This window comes from Staurois parvus, unplaced genomic scaffold (genome assembly GCF_062004578.1).
Source record: "Staurois parvus isolate SC_StPar_1 unplaced genomic scaffold, SC_StPar_1.0 ptg000154l, whole genome shotgun sequence".
In the NCBI taxonomy this organism is placed as follows: domain Eukaryota; kingdom Metazoa; phylum Chordata; class Amphibia; order Anura; family Ranidae; genus Staurois; species Staurois parvus.
The window spans coordinates 5,773,863-5,795,745 of NW_028317950.1; the positions used below are offsets into that span (position 1 = coordinate 5,773,863).

Genomic DNA, 21,883 nt, shown 5'->3' on the forward strand with positions numbered 1-21,883 from the left:
GGTTGTAAACTTCCACTACCCGCCTGTGTCCGCCAGGTATCCCCACTCTGCCCTTCTGCTTGTGGACGCTGGACTGTCATGGCGGGTGAAACAAAAGGAGATCAGCAAACTGAACTGGGAATAGGCTAAGAGAGCATGATCTGCTTCATTAGCTTCAGTGAAGGCAGGGGCGAGTGAACCGGTCATAACAGTATGCTATCACATAGAGGGCTATTGGCCCCCTATGTGATAGCAATAAAAGTAAAAAGGTGAAAAAAGTGAAGTCACATATAATAAATAAAAGCACAAAAAAATGTTTAAAGCTCCCTGCCCCCATGTACATAAGAATATAAACGTAGGCAGCAGGTGCCCACATACATAAACAGCAAATTCTCTACACATGTTACATATCACTCTGAATAACCAAGTGAGAACAATAATTCTAGGGCCATTATTAACTCTAAACTGATAACCTATAAACGATTTTAAAGTGCTGCCTATGATCAATTTTGGGTACTGAAGTTTGTCTCCGCTTCACAGACACATGAAATTTTAAGGCTTCACGTGTTTGGTATCTATTTACCCACTGCAACCTCAACTTTTACATTTTATTTATTTATTACAGGTACTTTTTTAGTGCCATCAATTTATGCAGCACTTTACATATATATTGTACATTCACATCAGTCTCTAACCCTCAAGGGGTGTACAATCTAAGGTCCATAACTTACATTCATACATACACATACTAGGGCCAATTTTAGACAGGATCCAATTAATCAGCATGTCTTTGGTGTGTGGGAGCAAAGTGGAGTACCCGGAGGAAACTCACACAGACACAGAACATGCAAACTCCAGGTAGGTGGTGCCATGGTTGGGATTCGAGCCAATGACCCTAGTACTGCCAGACAGAAGTGCTAACCATTTAGCCACTGTGCTGCCCCATTTGAGCAAAATATTGTATTTGTGTGCAATAGTCTAGCCTAGGTTCACATGTGTGCGTGCAATTTGCGCATACACATTGCAGGTACAGCAGCCATGCGGTACCCACTACCCATGGGAAACACAGGGAAAGAATTCCCCATCCCTTTTCTAATAAGAGGCCACACAGAACCGTATGGTGATGCAGCACCATGTGGTTTTGAGCAGCACAAAAATGCACGATTGTCTATACGTGGGGGTGCCGCATGAATTAATGACACCCCTGCATATCTTCTAAGGAGCAGCGCATTTCTGCATGGGTTGGGAATGCCCGCAATTGTGCACACATTCCTGACCTGCCCATAAATAAACCTAGTCTTAGTGAGTAAACATTCAGAGGTGAGTGGGGGGAGGGAGTGCTAAAACGCATCTACCCTGTGTGTGTTTGGGGATGGACCACCAGCAATGGAGGTTAGTAGAAGGTCCATGTGGAGGTGGTGTCCAAGTCCATCTGTAGTGGGGGGCTTATAGTAGTATGGACTTGCCCGAGGAGGCAGCCGGCTCTAAGAGCTTGTAGATACTCCTAATGCAGGTAGAGAAGAGAGACAGCAGTGCCACTCTAAGTGTAGATGGTTAAAATCAGGCAGATTTGATGGTAAAATTGCACTCACATAGGTAATAGGTAGGCATGTCAAGTAATTGAGGTCCAGAGGGAGCATCAGGTCCTTTGGCCATGCTCTGGGTTTTTCTCGCCACTCCGGTGGTGTCCAGGGCTTGGGGAGCAGCAGAGGGGCACAGGGAGGCTCACAAGCCTGAGGAAAGAGTGAGCATGCTCTGAACGAACGCCATCTTGGAAACCCAGTCCATGTGGTGACAACATCCCTGTTAGCCTCCTTGAGCCCCTCTGCTACTCTCTGAGCCCTGGACACCACCGGAGTGGCGGGAAAACACCCAGAGCGTGGCCAAAGGACCTGATGCTCCCACTGGACCTCCATTACTTGACATGCCTACTTGTTACCTACCTATGCGAGTTCAAGAGTGGCACTGCTGTCTCTCTTCTCTTCGTGAATAAACATGCGCTAAGATCACGGGATATAAAAAATTGCAACTACCAATATTTTATTTTCCAGTGTCTATGCATTTAGAAAATATATAATGTTTGGGGTTTTAACTACATTTCAGACCTAAAATTTACATTTTTACATGGGTGCAAAGCTTGCAAAATTAGCAGTGGTAGAAAAGTGGTTATTCTTGTAGCTCCAGTTTTAAATGCCTGGATTAGATCCCTCCAAGGAACGTTCTAGTTAGTCTGCTAGCCGTCGAAGTACGCTCTACGTTCCCATTAGGTTGCAAAGTCTGTGGAATAGCAGAACTGAACAATTAAAAAAAAAAAAGGGAAGTTTAGTTCTCCGCCTACTTCCCTTCCCCCTTAAACTGCAGATACGGGACAAGTGCAAGCCGAGCAGTGGTGACATGAATCGCTGTGGAATTAGGTAACCTTTCCGGGCTCGTGGGAAACAGGTAATTCAGCAGAGCTTTGTAATAATTCTCTTCATTTCACTTTGATAATATTAGGGAGGATGAGATCCTGGGCTCCTTTGTGGATTGTACATTTTTAATGCTCATCTGCGACACATTAGACAAATGATTCTGAAGTTCCTTTAAGCACACGGTTGTTGATTTGAATTGAATTTGATGGGGTAGGATAGGGTAGGGTGTTCTATTTTTCTTACTTTTAGATTGCTAGATTTTTTTACATCCTAGAACGGCTCACAGTTGCTTATTAGCCAGTTGCTGGCAGTGAGGAAGCATCTGTAACACATGAAACCACAATGACTGATGCATTTTCAACATTCTCTCAACATCAACACCTTTTCAAAGGAAATTGGCAATGACCAAAACTAGTGAAGAGCTTTCAAAGCATGCTTGGGACAAACATAGATCTATACTCAGACATAAAAGTTAAAAAAAAAAAAAAATCTTAAATCGATCACTTGGTCTTTTTTTCTACCGTCACTCTTTTAATTTCTAGCAATTTGAATAAAACATTTCTAATTTCTAGCATTATCTTTTCAAATGCATTTTAAAGTGCTGATCCACCCGAAACTGAGACTTCTGTGTTCTGATGCTGGAGAGTTAAAGTAATAGTAAAGGTTGCTTTTTTTGTTGTTTAACTCCTTCACGCCTAAGGGTAAAACAAATCTTAATGCCTAAGCACAATTTTGCAATGTTGACACGTGTTAGTAAAACCGTGCATATCATCACAACTACTTTGTGCATCCAGGTGAATTACACCTAGTTTTTCTCAGGACAAATTGGGATTTCATTTGGTGGTAAATGGTAATGGATATCTCCTGATTTTTTTTTTTTATTTCTAAAGGAAAACTGGCCCAAAATAGTAAAACAAAATATATTTTTTTTTTAATTTAGCTGTGACTACCATAACCTACCACCAAAGAACATAAAAAATACATTTTCCAGCTCTTTTTGATCTCAGCGATACCATATATGTGTATATTATTTGTTCTTTGTACCCATAGTACAGCCCAGAAACAATAGTGCACATTTTCTTTTTTGACCTAAAACACACTGACACCAATTTAAAAAAAAAAAAAAAATATCCTGACTTTTGACCCTGACGTTTTGACCTTTGACCCTGACCTTGACCCAAATACTTACCCTGGCACTGAACTAGATCAAATCTTGTAAATAAAAATGTGAGAAGACAACCAACCACAAATAATAGCGCAACCCTACACCAATAAATAAGTAAATATTTAAATAAATATTCATATGAATTGATAAATAATAAATCAATAAACTAATAAATCAATGAATAAATCCACCACCACATATGTGCACAAAAAAAATAAGTCCATTAAAAGATCATAAATGATTCTTTGATAAATGAAGTAATGAGATCCTCCTTCACCAACGTGACATCCAGTGCTCAGAACACCCCATCAAAATGCACACTCACCATGTGCTGGTGATAAACCAGCGTATCTTTAAATATCCAGCAATCCACCACAATTCTCCGGTTTAAAGGACATCCTCTCATATCCAATTAGTACATGTGAATAAAAAACATACTCGCCATTGTGCAATATCATCCAACTAATTTATTAAGAAGTAGCAAATCCCCCCTTAAAACCGCACTCACAATGAGTATAAAACAATAAAGCATATATTGTTTAAGAGCCTTAGGCTCTGTCTCCGGCGTCTCACCCGCCCGCCCTCATCCAAGATGGCGATGGTGCAACCACGTGATCCGGACACGGGGGACAGCGTGTGTGCGTGATGACGTCACCGATAGTTATCACCGATAGATAGAACAATTTATGCTTTATTGTTTTATACTCATTGTGAGTGCGGTTTTAAGGGGGGATTTGCTACTTCTTAATAAATTAGTTGGATGATATTGCACAATGGCGAGTATGTTTTTTTATTCACATGTACTAATTGGATATGAGAGGATGTCCTTTAAACCGGAGCATTGTGGTGGATTGCTGGATATTTAAAGATATGCTGGTTTATCACCAGCACATGGTGAGTGTGCATTTTGATGGGGTGTTCTGAACACTGGATGTCACGTTGGTGAAGGAGGATCTCATTATTTCATTTATCAAAGGATCATTTATGGACTTTTAATGGACTTATTTTTTATATTTTTTACATGCACATATGTAGTGGTGGATTTATTCATTGATTTATTAATTTATTGATTTATTATTTATCAATTCATACGAATATTTATTTAAATATTTACTTATTTATTGGTGTAGGGTTGCGCCATTTGTGGTTGGTTGTCTTCTCACATTTTTATTATTTACAGTGTACTATTATTATTAATAGCAGCTCCTACCGTGTATATTTTGAATTGAAGCACATTGACGCAATGATGTTGGTTTAATAAGTGTTCTGTGATATATCTATACTGACACTGGTGGTGATCAACCTTTTGGTATAGATCAAATCTTGATCTAGGTATTTTTCTTTATTTTTTCCTTTTCTTTTTTAATATTTTTTATCTTTTTTTTTACAAACATTTTTTTTCCCCCTCTATGCCAGGAGTTAGAGAGATACAATGCATCTCTCTCCTTCATTCATAGAACGAAAAACCTAAGGAGGCAGGGCTGTACAGTGACTGATCACTGTGATAGCCAATCAGAGACTATCACAGCGATCATGTGACCCAGAATTGGGAGTCCCAGGTCCCGATCGTTAGACACCCCGGTTTTTGTGCTGGGAGTGTGCCGTGCTCCCAGCAGAAAGACAGATACGCAAATATGCGGCCCCACGAAAAAAAAACAGTTCTGCGAGACTTCATATTTGTGTGACGTCAGCGTCAAGGGGTTAAAATATCTAACATGTTATATTTGCCTGCTCTGTGGAATGGTTTTTCACAGAGCAGCCTGATCCTCCTCTTCTCAGGTCCCCTGCCGGCGATCTGGGCTCCCCCTCCTGCCAAGAGCCCCCAGAGCAAGTTGATTGAGAGCAAAGGGAGCCAATGGCTCCTGCTGCTGTATCTGAGAAGCAAGAGAGCCAATAGATCCTTGGCTCATGCACATTGCTGGATCAAGATCAGGCTAAGGTATGTATTTGGAGGGGCTTTGGATGAAGCTTCATGCAGAAGGTTTTTTACCTTCCTGCATAGAATGCAGTAAGGCAAGGTAAAATGCAGTAAGGTAAAAAAAAAAAAAAACCTCCTGCATTTACAACCACTTTTAAAGGCTCTTATTGTATATCTCTTACAAGACTGTAATGCTAACATTTGTTCTTAAGCTGGCCATCTATCGATCTATTTATGGCCATTCCTGCTCAATAGAAGTTAATCTTATCATCAACTTCTGTCGAATGGGAATGTTGGAAATTTTTCATTCGATCACTGGCTGCACGGCTGATCAGTGTATTCTGCCAGTAAGACTCCTTTGCAATAGCACAGTGGGGAGGATTCCTCTATCCACCTCAATTGGGTAGCTGGGGAAATTCGTTCATTTTTTTTCAATCAGTTAGTGAAAAAAAAAAAAAAAAGAAAAAAAAAGACCCATCTATGGGCAGACTTAGTTCGAGGGTTTGCACACCTGCTGTGAGCATGGGCATGTACGAATCCTGGTCTGAACCTAAGTGAGCAAGCCCACTGGGAAGAGGTTACCTATACTGGGCCAATCATTTGCAACTGAGGCAGTCCCTGCTCCATAGCTGCAAGTATACACACCACTTGTTTACATGCAGCTGTAGTCCAGAGAATGCCCCAACACAGATGATTGGACCAGGACAGGTGACAACTTCCTGGTGGGCTTGTTCACTTGGGTTTGGACCAAGATCCAAACATGCCGCAGCTCATCCTTATTCAGGAATTATGTCAGGGAGATCTAAGTCTTGGACAATGCATGTAAGAAGCCAGGGAAGTTCTCAGCCCACGGCGTTCCAGTTATACCCAAAATATCAGTTTAGGGGTGCTGATCCTTTAAAGGATAAGTTTACCTTTTGGACAAAAATAATAAAACACACATTTTTTTTGCAGGTAAAAAATGTGCACTTATTATTTTTGTCCAAAAGGAGCCTGGAAAGCACCGCACCAGTGATCAGTAGATCGCTGATGTCATGCAGGTCTCCTGCAGACCTGTCAGAATATCTGCTTACTGTATGGGATGTATGAGCAAGCAGATATACTGACAGGAAGCTTCAATGAACTAGTTAATTGAAAACTACAAGCCGGCATCCGCTAAGACTGTTGGGACTTGTAGGCACAAATTCACAGAACTCTGTGTGGGTGGAGCCACGCTGTTTTCAAATTTGACAGATAGTATGGGGAGAAGTCTCCCCATACTATTTGTCAGAGGGAGGGGGTGGCAGCTGCAGCTATGGGAACATGTTACATGTTCCACCCTAAAAATGGGTGGAACATGTAACATGTTCCCAAAAGTGAACTTATCCTTTAACACCTTCCCGCCTGGCCTATAGCAGATTGATGGCCAGGCGGGACACTCGCTGTTGTGACTGGGCGTCATATGGTGTCCTGTCGAAACTAACCACTTACGGGTCCACGCAGTGGTGCGATCTGTCACCGGCTGACCCACGGGACAAAGCCGATGACATATCACTACACCAGCCCGTTGCCAGTGTCATGTGACCAATCACAGCAGATCACATGTCAAATTGTATACAATGGATGGTTTCCTGTCATGCCATTCATTATACAATTGTGTTATTAGCTGTGATTGGTCAAAGTAGTCACATGATACAGACAGGCCAATCACAGCCTATCTGTATCATGTGATGTGCTTTGCCCAATCACAGCTAATCACAACAAAAGGCTGAATGAATCAGTTTCATTCAGTAACAATGATTGCAAATATCAATGAAGTACATTGGTATTAGCAATCACAATGTGTAAAAAAAAAAAAAAAAAAAATCCTGATCACTTGCCCAGAGCAGCTCAATATTACTATGGTAACATTGTATTGCTTTGGTCACGGTGAGCAGAAAAATAAAAAAATAGTACAAAAAGAAAAAAAAAAAATTTAATAAAAAAAAAATAGAAACATTTGAAAAAAAAAAAAAAAAAAATAGAAACATTTGAAAAAAAAATACAAATTCAATTATTATTTTCACCAAAGAAATGTAGCAGAATACATTCTGACCTAAATTTATGAAGAAATGTTATTTGCAGAATTTTATAACAGAAACAAGGAGTTTCAGGTGTTTTTTGTTTTATTTTGCAAAAAAAAAAAAAAAAAATCAGTGGTGATAAAATACCACCAAAAGAAAGCTCTATTTGTGTGAAAAAAAATTATAAAAATTTCATATGGGTACAGTGTTGTATGACCGCGCAATTGTCATTCAAAGTGCGACATTGCTGAAAACTAAAAATTGGCCTGGGCAGGAAGGGGGTATGAGTGCCCTGTATTGAAGTGGTTAAGGAAGCACCTTTTAACAGTGGGACAGTTGTGATGTACCTGTTAACCCATAGCTAACTCTCACTAGACCAGCTTTCTGATCATCAACTTACTTGACTCTGCTTGCCTGACATTGTGTCCTTATGCTAATTTGATAACTCTTCTGTACATTGACCATCAGAGGTCACAATGTCTGGGCTTCTCCACATCCTTGTAGTTACTCCAGTTATTTGGGTCATAACAATCAATTTGAATCTTCCTGGCATTTCTGTGACACCATTGACATGATCTCTACCATTACAACGGAGAACACACTCCCCATTGGGTTTTTCATTTAAAGTGAAATCCCACCCCAAATCTAACTAACTCTAAACCTACTCACAGCCCCATTCTAAGCCTATTGTATCTAACCCTGTAAAGAAAGGATCTCCATACTTACGGATTCTCCGGTCTGGTCCCACGCTGAGTCTTCAGCAGTGGCTTCTGTGTAGACCAGAGGCAGCTGACAACAGATGCCCCATAGTAAGTCTATGGGTGATGTCCTCTCCTAGGCATTTCCCAGCCGTTATTGGCTTGCTCTCTCAATATTTTCTTCACAGGGTTAGATAGACTAGGCTTAGAATGGGACTGTGAGTAGGTTTAGAATTAGTTAGAATTTGGGTGGAATTCCATTTTAAATATAAAAGAATTTTAAAAGAATCAGGAGAAGTGAAACTCTATGGTGGAGAAGGTCTATCTGAAAAAAACATAGGCCAGGCCTTTCTGCTGGTGGCAACCCCATGGCTGATGTAGTGATTGCCTATGAATGAATTACTGGCTTAGGGTGGATTGGCTCTTTAACATGAAGGTATGGGAGGGTGGGGGTCATGTCTGTATTAAATGTACCTTGTAGTGTGCTTTGACTTTGAAATCTGAGAGTAAAATCCTGAATTCCACAGAGAAGGAATCCTGTGTAGCTTTAGAGAAAAATCAACTCTAAGCTGACTATTTTACCCTTTATAAATAGGCATTTTGGATGATAACACTATATACACAACTTTGTACAAATATTTAGCACACAGAGGCCACTACATGAAGAAAGAAGGATATAAGATATAGTTCAAGAATGAGTCACTCAGATGACCCAGAGTGGCTGAAACCTCAGGAAATTACTATACGTCTCAAAAATGTTTTAGCCTTTGCGTTTCAAAGTCTTCCAGTCATTTGCATCCAGTCCAGACTGCCAAAATATGAACAGGTTCATTTTCATACAGTGAGCAGTCTGCCCAGCCAATGGGAAGTATTAATTTAATAGCTCCCTTGTCTCCTCCACTCATGCTTGTCTCCAGGACTTCTCCAGAGCTTCCCCCATCCTCTGGAACTCTTTACCCCAATTTATCAGACTATCGCCTATTCTGCTCACTTTTGGGCAATCTCTGAAAACCTCTCTCTTCAGCGAAGCCTATCCTACCTTCGGCTAATAATGGAATCTTCTATTCCTCCAACCAGTCCATCCCCCACAGTTATTACCTTTTGTACCACCAGCCCCTCCCTCTTAGATTGTAAGCTCCAAGGATCAGGGCCCTCCTATCCCTCTTGTAGTGAACTGTATCATTGCTGTATTGTCTCCCGTTATATTGTAAAGCGCTGAGCAAACTGTTGCTGCTATAGAAATCCTGTATAATAATAATAATAATGCACAAGTAAGCCCAAATTAAGCCAAGGGATGGAAACTTTTGATCCAGGCCATTTGGGTGATTTCTGTTATTAAGATTTTAAAAGAAGCCAAAACAACTATGTGATAGACGGCTTCATATGATCACTTAAATTAAAGATAGTTTTTTGGCATGATCAGTCCTATTTTCAATATAAATGTCAAAATTTCATGATTGCTGCCAGAGTGCACAAACTTTTTAGCACAACTGTACATATCATATACATACTTATCTAGTGAAAGTGGGGTCTTCCTTTAAAGGGGGGAAGGACCCGTACTTCTAGAGCAGGGGTCTCCAAACTTTCTAAACATATGGCCAGTTTACTGCCCTCCCAAACCTAAGGGAGCCGGAATGTGGTCAGTGGGAATAGAAAATATCCTGGTATCAGTAGGAGTAAATTGTGTGCCCTCTTTGATAGTAGGGGGGGGGGGGAATAGTGTCCCATGGTTGGTGTCAGTGGAAGGAATAGTGCCCCATCTGCGTCGGTGGAAGGAATAGTGCCCCATCTGCGTCGATGGGAGGAATAGTGCCCCATCTGCGTCGATGGGAGGAATAGTGCCCCATCTGCGTCGATGGGAGGAATAGTGCCCCATCTGCGTCGATGGGAGGAATAGTGCCCCATCTGCGTCGATGGGAGGAATAGTGCCCCATCTGCGTCGATGGGAGGAATAGTGCCCCATCTGCGTCGATGGGAGGAATAGTGCCCCATCTGCGTCGATGGGAGGAATAGTGCCCCATCTGCGTCGATGGGAGGAATAGTGCCCCATCTTTAGTATTGGGGGGAAAATAATGACCAATCATTGGTGTCAGTGGAAGGAATAGTGCCTCATCTGTGTCTATGGGAGGAATGCTGTCTCATCTTTAGTATTGGGGGGAAAATAATGTCCAATCATTGGTGTCAGTGAGAGGAATAGTGCACCATTGTTGGTGTCAGTGGGCGAAATAGTGCCCCATTGTTGGGGTCAGTGGGAAGAATAGTGCCTCATTGTCCGTGTCAGTAAGTATGTCCCACTGTTGCTGACAGGTGGGGGAATAATGCCCCCCAAAGGCCAGATAAAAGCAAGAAAAGGGCCGCATCCGGTCCCCGGGCCACAGTTTGGAGACCACTGTTCTACAGCATGCAATAAATAGCATCACATAACTCATCTAATTTTTCTGTCAAAGTCTAAAATTCACCACTTCATGACTGGGGCAAAATCACTGAAAAACTTTTCACACATGTGCCCTGTGGCTGGACACACATTAATATGCAATACCACAATGTATGGCAAGACACCTGCTCTATGTGTGGTGCATTGCTGTGGTATTCACTGTGGATGACACCCCCACACATTGTACAAAGTACAAGACACAACAGAGCACCACTACAAACAAAAAGGATAATGCAAGTTTTTTTTATCCATGTTGTGTTGCAGCCCAATCAATTGAATGGCCTGAAATTGCACAAAAAAAGAGTGCATGCACTACTTTTAAAAAACTGTGTGGTACTGCAGTACCATGCGATCTGGTGCCCACAAACATACTGAGTTTGTGATCTGCAATTGGAGTGGCACCTGCAGCAGATCACAAAAGGTAGTGTGTTTTGAACGCGGTTTGGGAAATGCCCACAGAAAGTGCCTTTTGCACACCAAATTCTGGTGTGAACTGGCCCCAAGAACAAATAGGCCTTTACAGCTGTGAGAAAAAGATCAGAATTAGTAGAAACTCAAAGTTATGAATAGGATGGCATAAAAAAGGAGACAAAATTGCAAACAAAACTGTAATAGGCTTATTTGGATACATTAAAAGCAGGGGTCTTCAAACTTTTCAAACAAAGGGCCGATATACTGTCTTTCCGACTTTAGGAGGGCCGGATTAGGGCCAGTGAGGATAGAAAATGTCCTGGTCCCAGCATCAGTGAGAATAAATATGACCTCAGGGTTGTTGGTCAGTAGGAGGAGGAGGAGTGCCCCACCATTGGTATTAGTGGGAAGAATAGTACACCATCATTGGTTTCATAGGAAGAAGCACTGCCTCATTGTTGGTCTCAGTGGGAGGAATAGTGCCCTAAGGGCCGGATAAAGGGTAGCAAAGGGCCACATCCGGCACTCGGACCACAATTTGGAGACCCCTCCATTAAAGGACAAAATAGTCAACAAGTAACAAGCTTTTTTTTTTTTTTTTTTTTAAATACCCTTTGCCTTAGTCCTTTAACTAATGAGTCTTCCAAAGAAAAGATGACATGAAACCAACACACTGTTCACTGCACGAATCTCCTTTTTTTAGAAATGAAGATTAAGCAACAGCAGCTGAACCTTCACCACAAAGTCTACTTCGTCAGCCAAATCGTGGATTACAGCAGGTACTCCTAGAAAGGAATATTCAAGAACATTTGGGGGAAATGCACTAAATTCACCGGTGAAGGTGAAATTAAAGCTAAACTCTGGGCTAAACAAATATTGTCTGAATACAAGAGACATGTCATGTAAATTGAATTGTGGCTTGCTTTGTTTATTTCTCCTAGATCTTGTTTTTCCGCCTAGAGTTTAGCTTTAGAGAAGTTTCATACTTTCCAGGAGCTAACCTGCAGGTTTCATGTGGTCTAGCTGAGCTTTCACATAGATTTCTATGATGTCCTGCGGTTTTGGTGGAGTTCAGAAAGTGCACTAAGGATGCAGCATGTAGGAGTTTTGGTGCTCTCTTTCTGAAACCGTACCAAAACTGCAGGACCTCATGGAAGTCTATAGGAAAGATCCGCTAACCCAGGCAAAAACCTCAGGTTAGCTGCATGCTATCAAAAGAGCAGTGGGGCAATGTGAAGGCACTCTTAAGGTGCATTTGGTAGTCTTCAAGGGCGCTGTGGGCTTTAAATTGCTCACTGTTACATGTTGCACCCATATTCAGAGTGTAACATGTAACAGATGCACTGGCCTCCATTCTCCCCTCCTCCCACTCCCCCATTTTGACAGCTAGCAGAGCATTTTCTCACCCAACTGGCTATCAAAATCTGAAAAAAATGTGACCGTGAGGGGCTCCCCCATCTGGCCGCATCATTCATTCACAGTATTCTGCGAATAGGGGAACTACAAGTTGACAGCCTTTGCGGCTGTTGGCTTGTAGTTGTCAATGAACTAACAGAGCACTGGTGATCTCTATATATAGTTCATTGAGTTTTCCATCATTTCGGGGAAAAAAGTATAATTTGGCGTCTAGAGTTATTTATCACTTATTGTATTAGCATTTATTAGTATACCAACATATTTACTTCCATCATTGTGTAACTGCCTGCCCATATCGGAGGTATGGGTAGACAGCTACACCGACAGTCTGCAGGACCGTAGCATTACATCCATAAATGCTTTATGGTCTCCTAACAAAAAAATAAATAATAAATGCATTTTTTTACCTGCATTGTGCATTTTTTTTTTTTGTAAAGGTAAACGGATCCTTTAAGGTTCAGTCATAGCACATTATGCGTACTGCAGTATATTTGATTTTGAATGGCACCCTAGTGCACCTCAATTCATGCTCACAAGGTGCAGTGTACTGCAGCAGGTCCTATATTTTCACACAAAGAGGTGTGGATGACAGAAAATTGCAGGTAAAAGCACAGAAAAATCAAGTATGTTAAATACTGGCAGAGTAGTGGATTTCCATAAACCATTTTGCATTCACTGGCAATGTGCCTTTACATGCTAAAAAATTTGACTACTCCAGGAAGAGTCAATACCCTAGCACTACCCCTCCGTCCTTGCACATCAAAGCCCTCTTCTCTCCTGGAAATATTACTGTCTGTGTTGACCCAGAACTTCCAAGCCTCTTTTCATCTCTTTACATAACCTTTTATATACTGTAGCTGCTGGGAAAGGGGGGGGGGGGGGATACTATAGATTGTCACTTTAGCGACAGCTCTGACATTATATTCAAAATTGCAGGACCCAGCAGCAGTCTCAAGGCTTTGGGATGTCTACATAAAGGAGGCTTTTACAGGTAAATACCATACATAAAATATGCACGCAAAATTCACATATTTTATGGCAAGTTTTTTTTGTCAAAATGTGTGATCTGGTGATAGGGCCTCTTTAACCACTTGCCGACCATGCTATAGCTGAATGACTGCTTCAGCGCAATCGTCCAGTTCTGAGAGGGCCTCTATTGATGTCCTCCAAGAACCGAGCACCTGCTGCAGCATGCCCTGGGCACTCTGTGATCTCTGTGTCCTTCCGACCAATCACAGCTAATCACGATGTAAACACACTTGCCGGTTATCGGAAGTACTGTGACAGCGTGAGGAAGATACTGCAAATAACCGGCAAGTGTGAAAGGGAACATCTACACTGATAATTGGGGCTGCCAATCAGTGCCCATCAGTGGTGCCAATCAGTGCTGCCAGTCAGTGCCACCTGTCACTGCTGCTTATCAGTGCCCTTCAGTGCTGCCTAATAGTGTACATCAGTGCTCATCTTTGCCACCTATCAGTGCCCATCAGTGCTGCCAGTCAGTGCCGCCTATCACTGCCCTTTAGTACTGCCTAATAGTGCACATCAGTGCTCATCTTTGCCACCTATCAGTGCCCAACAGTGCTGCCTGTCAGTGCTACCTTAACAGTGCCCACGAATGCAACCTCATCAGTGCCGCCTCACCACTGCCCATCAGTGCAGCCTATCAGTGCAGCTTCATCAGCGCACATCAGTGAAGGAGAAAAATTACCTGTTTGCAAAATTGTAAAATAGAAACTAAGAAAAACATTTTTTTTTTCATTTTTGGTCTGTTTTTGTTTGTTTAGCAAAAAAATAAAACATCCAGTGGTGATTAAATACCACCAAAAGGAGAGCTCTATTTGTGTAAAAAAAATTTAAAAAATATCATATGGATACAGTGTTGCATGACTGCATAATTGTCAATTAAAGTGCAACAGCGCTGAAAGCTGAAAATTGGCCTGGATCATTGCAGAGCCTGGACCTTTAGCCCGCTGCTAGTCGATTCTGAGTCACACATGAGCACAGAACTAAGTGCACTCCTGTGACCTACAAGAGAAGTATGTCCAATAGAACTCTGGGCATATTTCTCCATTGAAGCATACGAGAGATTTTAGTGATTGCCTTCTATTCACTTTAATGGTCTGCTACTATATTTCCTTAATAAAAAATGTTAAAGCAGTGAAGTGCTGCCCTATACCCCTATATACGTGCAAAATACCTCAAAATATACATATTATGAATTCATGGAATCTGCTTCCTCTACAATTACACCATTAATGTAATATAAGCAATTGAATAAACAAATAAATCATAAATTATAGTCTCTTAATGTGAAAATGTGCAGTGATTCTTCAAAGTGCAAACGTGTGATAATTCACCATAAAGTGCAACGAATCCTCAGTGCTCCCCTCCGGTGGTCCCACTTACTCACAAGCTCACGTGGACTCTTATAAGATCAAGAGTCTAACACGCTTGTGTATGTATAGGTTCATCTGGGATTTGTAGTCCTCCTGTTGGTCCGGTCCTCATGCTAGTCCTCCATGGTTAGTTTCCCATTCATGAGAATGAACTCCTCATAAAGTAATGTATAAAAAGAGAAGGAGGGCCCGTATACTGAAAGAAAGGGGGGAAAAAACCTCCTGCGCTGCCAGAGGGCTAAGAACCCCACCTAGTGGCTGCAAACACCTGGCTATAATTAAAATAGAGAGACAAATAAATAAATGTGAATTGGTGTTGCGCTACTTAATAAACATAGAATAGTGTGCAGAGTGGAAATAAATGCTAAAGGAACAAGTGTGGTAGCAATGATGAGTGTAACAAATAACAGGGGTAAAAATGTGGCCAAGAATGGTAAATGCACACAATAAGGTGTGCGCTAATTAATAAACAATAAACATAGAATAAATTATGTGCAAAGTGGAAATCAGGAGCCCTGATGAAGGCACATGACTCATGACGTAACGCGTAGGAGGGCAGCGTGGTGACGTAAGTTCCGGTACGGACGGCAGCCGCCATCTTGGTACTCCCAACCACATACTCCTTGCAGTCTTGTTGCATTATTGCCTGTATGGGTCTGCGGACCCCATTTTTACATGCGAGTAGCTTCTCTGTGCATTTTTTAAAATACAATTCATTTTAACTTACTACACTATGGGAAGTTCTCTTGCTTGATCTTTCATGTGAGGATATTGGAGGAGAAGGCGATCTATGGTCCTACCCTTATTAAGGACATCTGAGTTACGCCTGGGTGTGCTTGCCATGGAGAGGAGTCCTTGGTTTGTTTACTACTGTTGATTGAGCTCATCAGTCTGTGTATATGCCTTTTGACCCCTTGCGGGTCGCAGTTGGAAGGTGAGCGCACACGCTAGCTGGTGAAGGATTGCCGCTTGCAGTGATCACGGATGTCGCACGGCTTGTGTTGAAGATTCAGTGGTTTTGATATTTTTTGGGACTATTTATTCATTTTTCTGTAATATATATATATACATATACACACACACACACACACACATATATATATATATATATATATATATATGCACACACACACACACACACACATTTTTTTTAATCTATTGACCACTTATTCACTTAGTGGTTCACATCTTATTTTTGTGTGCATTTACCATTTAATCCTGTTGCCATTTGTTACACTCATCATTGCTTCCACACGTGTTGCTTCTATAGCATTTATTATATTATTTTACCCGGGGGATATTTCCACTCTGCACATTACTTATTCTATGTTTATTAATTATTTCACACCTTATTATTGTGTTCATTTACCATATTTGGACACATTTTTACCCGTTATTTGTTACACTCATTATTGCTTCCACATTTGTTATTCCTTTAGCATTTATTTCCACTCTGTACAGTATTCTATGTTTATTTACCTATTTATTAAGTAGCACACACACCAATTTACAATTACTCAAATAGTGAAATACTGTTTATTTAAAATTAGTTAAAATCATATTCTACTCACATGTACAGTGCCTTGAAAAAGTATTCATAACCCTTGAAATGTTCCAGATTTTGTCATGTTGCAACCAAAAACGTAAATGTATTTTATTGGGATTTTATGTGATAGACCAACACAAAGTGGCTAAATATTAGCAGTTGACAAGAGCAAACCTGCTATAAAGTGGTGCATTACAAATCCTATGCGGAGTAATAATCACTAAATTAGTGAATGCAAATTGTATTTATTAAGATCACATGGATCATGAAAAGTTAGACATTATATCATGGTGAACATATATGAATGACACATGTTCACCATGATATAATGTCTACCCAGGGGCGGACTGACCATTTGGAAACTCGGGCATTGCCCGAGGGCCCGGGGTCATTAGGGGGCCCCATGAGATGCCCCTGGTACCTTTTTCATAGGCTTTTTTTTAGTTTGGGCAAGAACACAGGGGCCCCATGATCCCCTATTGCCCGGGGGCCCCATGAGTTATCAGTCCGCCCGTGTCTACCTTTTCATGATCCACGTGATCTTAATAAATACAATTTGCATTCACTAATTTAGTGATTATTACTCCGCATAGGATTTGCAATGCACCACTTTATAGCAGGTTTGCTCTTGTCAACTGCTAATATTTATTCATATGTTTTTTGGTTTAAGAATCCACACCTTATACTTTGATGAGTCAGGGAATATTTATGAAGGGGTGATTACACCCAGTCTTTAATGGCATTTTTTTCTTTATATACACAACACAAAGTGGCACCTAATTGTGAAGTTGAAGGAAAATGATAAATGGTTTTCAAAATTGTTTACAAATAAATCTCTTAGATTGTAAGCTCTAAGGAGCAGGGCCCTCCTAACCCTCTTGTATTGAACTGTATTGTCTCTCTTTATATTGTAAAGAGCTGAGCAAACTGTTTGTGCTATATAAATCCTGTATAATAATAATAATATATGAAAAGTGTGGCATGTATTTGTATTCAGCCCCCTTTACTCTGATACCCCTAACTAAAATCTAGTGGAACCAATTGCCTTCAAAAATCACCTAATTAGTAAAGAGTCCACCTGTGTGTAATTTAATCTCAGTATAAATACAGCTGTTCTGTGAAGCCCTCAGAGGTTTGTTAGAGAACATTAGTAAACAAACAGCATCATGAAGGCCAAGGAACACACTAGACAAGTTAAGGATAAAATTGTGGAGCAGTTTAAACGGTTGAGTTATAAAAAAATATCCCAAGCTTTGAACACCTCACAGAGCACTGTTCAATCCATCATCTGAAAATGGAAAGAGTATGGCACAACTGCAAACCTACCAAGAAATGGCCGTCCACCTAAACTGACAGGCCGGGCAAGGAGTGCTTTAATCAGAAGAGCAGCCAAGAGGCCCATGGTAACTCTGGAGGAGCTGCAGAGATCCACAGCTCAGGTGGGAGAAACTGTCCACAGGATAACTATTAGTCCTGCACTCCACAAATCTGGCCTTTATAGAAAAGTGTCAAGAAGAAAGTCATTGTTGAAAGAAAGCCATAAGACATCCTGTTTGCAAGAAGCCATGTGGGGGACAGAGCAAACATGTGGAAGAAGGTGCTCTGGTCAGATGAGACCAAAATTGAACTTTTTGGCCTAAAAGCAAAACGCTATGTTTCACGGAAAACTAACACTGCACATTACTCTGAACACACCACCCCCACCATGAAACATGGTGGTGGCAGCATCATGTTGTGGGGATGCTTTTCTTCAGCAGGGACAGGGATGCTGGTCAGAGTTGATGGGAAGATGGATGGAGCCAAATACAGGGCAATCTTAACAGAAAACCTGTTAGAGTCTGTAAAAGACTTGAGACTGGGACGGAGGTTCACCGTCCAGCAGGACAACGACCCTAAACATACAGCCAGAGCTACCATGGAATGGTTTAGATCAAAGCATGTCTTAGAATGGCCTAATCAAAGTCCAGAGCTAAATCCAATTGAGAATCTGTGGCAAGACTTGAAAATTGCTGTTCACAGATGCTCTCCATCCAATCTGACAGAGCTTGAGCTCTTTTGCAAAGAAGAATGGGCAAAAATGTCCCTCTCTAGATGTGCAAAGCTGATAGAGACATCCCCAAAAAGACTTGGAGCTGTAATTGCAGTGAAAGGTGGTCCTACAAAGTATTGACTCGGGGGCTGAATACAAATGCACGCCACACTTTTCAGAGATTTGTAACAAATTTTGAAAAACATTTATCATTTTCCTTCCACTTCACAATTATGTGCCACTTTGTGTTGGTCTATCACATAAAATCCCAATAAAATACATTTACATTTTTGGTTGTTACATGGCAAAGTGTGGAAAATTTCAAGGGGTATGAATACTTTTTCAAGGCACTGTAATAGCAAATAGAAAAGTATACAAACACCGAACCGGAAGTAATGCACCGACGTGCGTTCCACCAGCCGGAAATGACATCACCAGTGGCTCCCATCGACACATTTCGCCCCTCCCACTGAGTGTTCTCAAAGGAGTTCTCAAAGGCGTTCTCAACATTTCCTCACTAGCTGCATTGTTGGACAACCAGGGAGGAAAGAGGGGTGCCCTATCCAACCTCACAGCTTGCCTCAGACAGAACACAGAAATATGAAAAATGTACTACAAGTTATTCGTCTTTTAGGGAATGGAACAAATTAATAACATTGAAGTGAGACTTCAACGAGTCCATTATATAAAGATGCACGATTATATGACCGATTATATGAGTAGACAATCTGATTCTCAAATCATTTTCCTGAATGGTTCTCTTTGGGAACAAAAGGTTGCAAAGTACAATATCAAGGTAGGATATTTATTCAATCCGGTTATGTAACTCTCCAGCCTGTCTCTGCTCTGACACTCTTGTCACCCTCTTCAGGAACTTAAAATAGGAAGTGATGTTGTCACACAAACATGGACGTTAAAGCTGATAGAGGATAATGTTGACTTCTGTTTCTATTATTGCAAGATAAAGCTTGTGGTATTGGCTCCTCTTGTCTTGAACATGGTTGTGTGGCAAATCATTCCTTCCTGTTTCTGAAGAATTGAGATATTGTTCACAATGCATGTTTAATGAGATAACTGCTTTTTTGCTTGTTTTTATATAAGATCAGCTTCTAGGAGAATGGCCAAAGAAAATATGAGAGAATTACAGTTATGGGGCAATTTTTTATTTTACGTCATGAGTGCAAATATTCCTTTGTTAAGTATTGCTAGCACATCAATGGCTGTTCCTAAAAAAGGCCATGGGGTCAATGATGCATATTCCACTATGGTGGATTTAGTTTCCTTTAGAAAAAAGAAAAAGCTGTCAAAGGGCAATGGCCAAAGCGTACAAAAATTGTTCCCTAGTCTGGATAGTTAAAGCATAATTAGTTATAAATTATCAGCAGGTATACTTTTATGTCATAGGAGACTTTAAACGTTTTTTCAGCCATAAAACCTATTTCTCTCCCTGTTAACATTTGTTTCTAAAATGTACACTGATTGCTATGCATTTGCTGGGTGTATTAGATGGGTGCAGGGAAAAAAAGGAATTCCATTGTGTATGTGCAACAGAAAACGGAAAGTATGTAACAGTAAAAGCGCAGATGTCGAATCGCTGGAGTAGGGCACCGTAGGAGGCAAGTATGCCATAATGTGCTCAGAGGGGCCCTTTTTCACTAAATCCGCATTTCTCAAGCTTGTTTTTTGCAGCATCTTTTAAAAGTATGCAAAATCTAGGAATCAATGGGTATCCTGAGCCTGGGTTGATGCACACAACCATCTTCAATAAATTTCACATCAAAAGCCCCTTTACATTGGAGGTACCCCAATCACATCAGAACCCCATTTTATATCAGAGTTTACTATTTCATGTCACAGGTCCCACTACACATCAGAGTTTGCCCTATCAAAGTACCCACATGACAGAGTTCCCCCCCATCACATCAGAGCCCGCCATCACCTTTAAATCCACTGATTTTATTTATTTCAGGTACTTACAGTCAGGTCCATAAATATTGGGACATCGACACAATTCTAACATTTTTGGCTCTGTACACCACCACAATGGATTTGAAATGAAACGAACAAGATGTGCTTTAACTGCAGACTTTCAGCTTTAATTTGAGGGTATTTACATCCAAATCAGGTGAACGGTGTAGGAATTACAACAGTTTGCATATGTGCCTCCCACTTGTTAAGGGACCAAAAGTAATGGGACAATTGGCTTCTCAGCTGTTCCATGGCCAGGTGTGTGTTATTCCTTCATTATCCCAATTACAATGAGCAGATAAAAGGTCCAGAGTTCATTTCAAGTGTGCTATTTGCATTTGGAATCTGTTGCTGTCAACTCTCAAGATGAGATCCAAAGAGCTGTCACTATCAGTGAAGCAAGCCATCATTAGGCTGAAAAAACAAAACAAACCCATCATAGAGATAGCAAAAACATTAGGCGTGGCCAAAACAACTGTTTAGAACATTCTTAAAAAGAAGGAATGCACCGGTGAGCTCAGCAACACCAAAAGACCCGGAAGACCAAGGAAAACAACTGGGGTGGATGACCAAAGAATTCTTTCCCTGGTGAAGAAAACACCCGTCACAACAGTTAGCCAGATCAAGAACACTCTCCAGGAGGTAGGTGTATGTGTGTCAAAGTCAACAATCAAGAGAAGACTTCACCAGAGTGAATACAGAGGGTTCACCACAAGATGTAAACCATCGGTGAGCCTCAAAAACAGGAAGGCCAGATTAGAGTTTGCCAAACGACATCTAAAAAAGCATTCACAGTTCTGGAACAACATCCTATGGACAAATGAGACCAAGATCAACTTGTACCAGAGTGATGGGAAGAGAAGAGTATGGAGAAGGAAAGGAACTGCTCATGATCCTAAGCATACCACCTCAACAGTGAAGCATGGCGGTGGTAGTCTCATGGCGTGGGCATGTATGGCTGCCAATGGAACTGGTTCTCTTGTATTTATTGATGATGTGACTGCTAACAAAAGCAGCAGGATAAATTCTGAAGTGTTTCGGGCAATATTATCTGCTCATATTCAGCCAAATGCTTCAGAACTCATTGGATGCCGCTTCACAGTGCAGATGGACAATGACCCAAAGCATACTGCAAAAGCAACCAAAGAGTTTTTTAAGGGAAAGAAGTGGAATGTTATGCAATGGCCAAGTCAATCACCTGACCTGAATCCGATTGAGCATGCATTTCACTTGCTGAAGACAAAACTGAAGGGAAAATGCCCCAAGAACAAGCAGGAATTGAAGACAGTTGCAGTAGAGGCCTGGCAGAGCATCACCAGGGATGAAACCCAGCGTCTGGTGATATCTATGCATTCCAGACTTCAGGCTGTAATTGACTGCAAAGGATTTGCAACTAAGTATTAAAAAGTGAAAGTTTGATTTATGATTATTATTCTGTCCCATTACTTTTGGTCCCTTAACAAGTGG

At 41.1% G+C, this 21,883-nt stretch overlaps 1 protein-coding gene across 10 annotated transcripts in view; it reads left to right on the forward strand.

Moving 5' to 3' along the window:
• TOR4A (torsin family 4 member A) overlaps nt 1–21,883 on the forward strand; it is a 60,709-nt gene that overhangs the window by 28,559 nt on the left and 10,267 nt on the right. For 2 of the 10 annotated variants that reach the window (XM_089674962.1, XM_089674964.1), the window contains exon 2: nt 11,762–11,837. The exons of 2 other annotated variants lie outside the window; for them this stretch is intronic. The gene's annotated coding sequence lies outside the window, so the exon portion shown is untranslated. Of the gene's footprint in view, nt 1–2,271; nt 2,422–11,761; nt 11,838–13,410; nt 13,466–21,883 lie in introns of those variants that run through there. 6 more of the 10 variants (XM_089674960.1, XM_089674958.1, XM_089674959.1 and 3 more) reach the window with 6 other exon arrangements.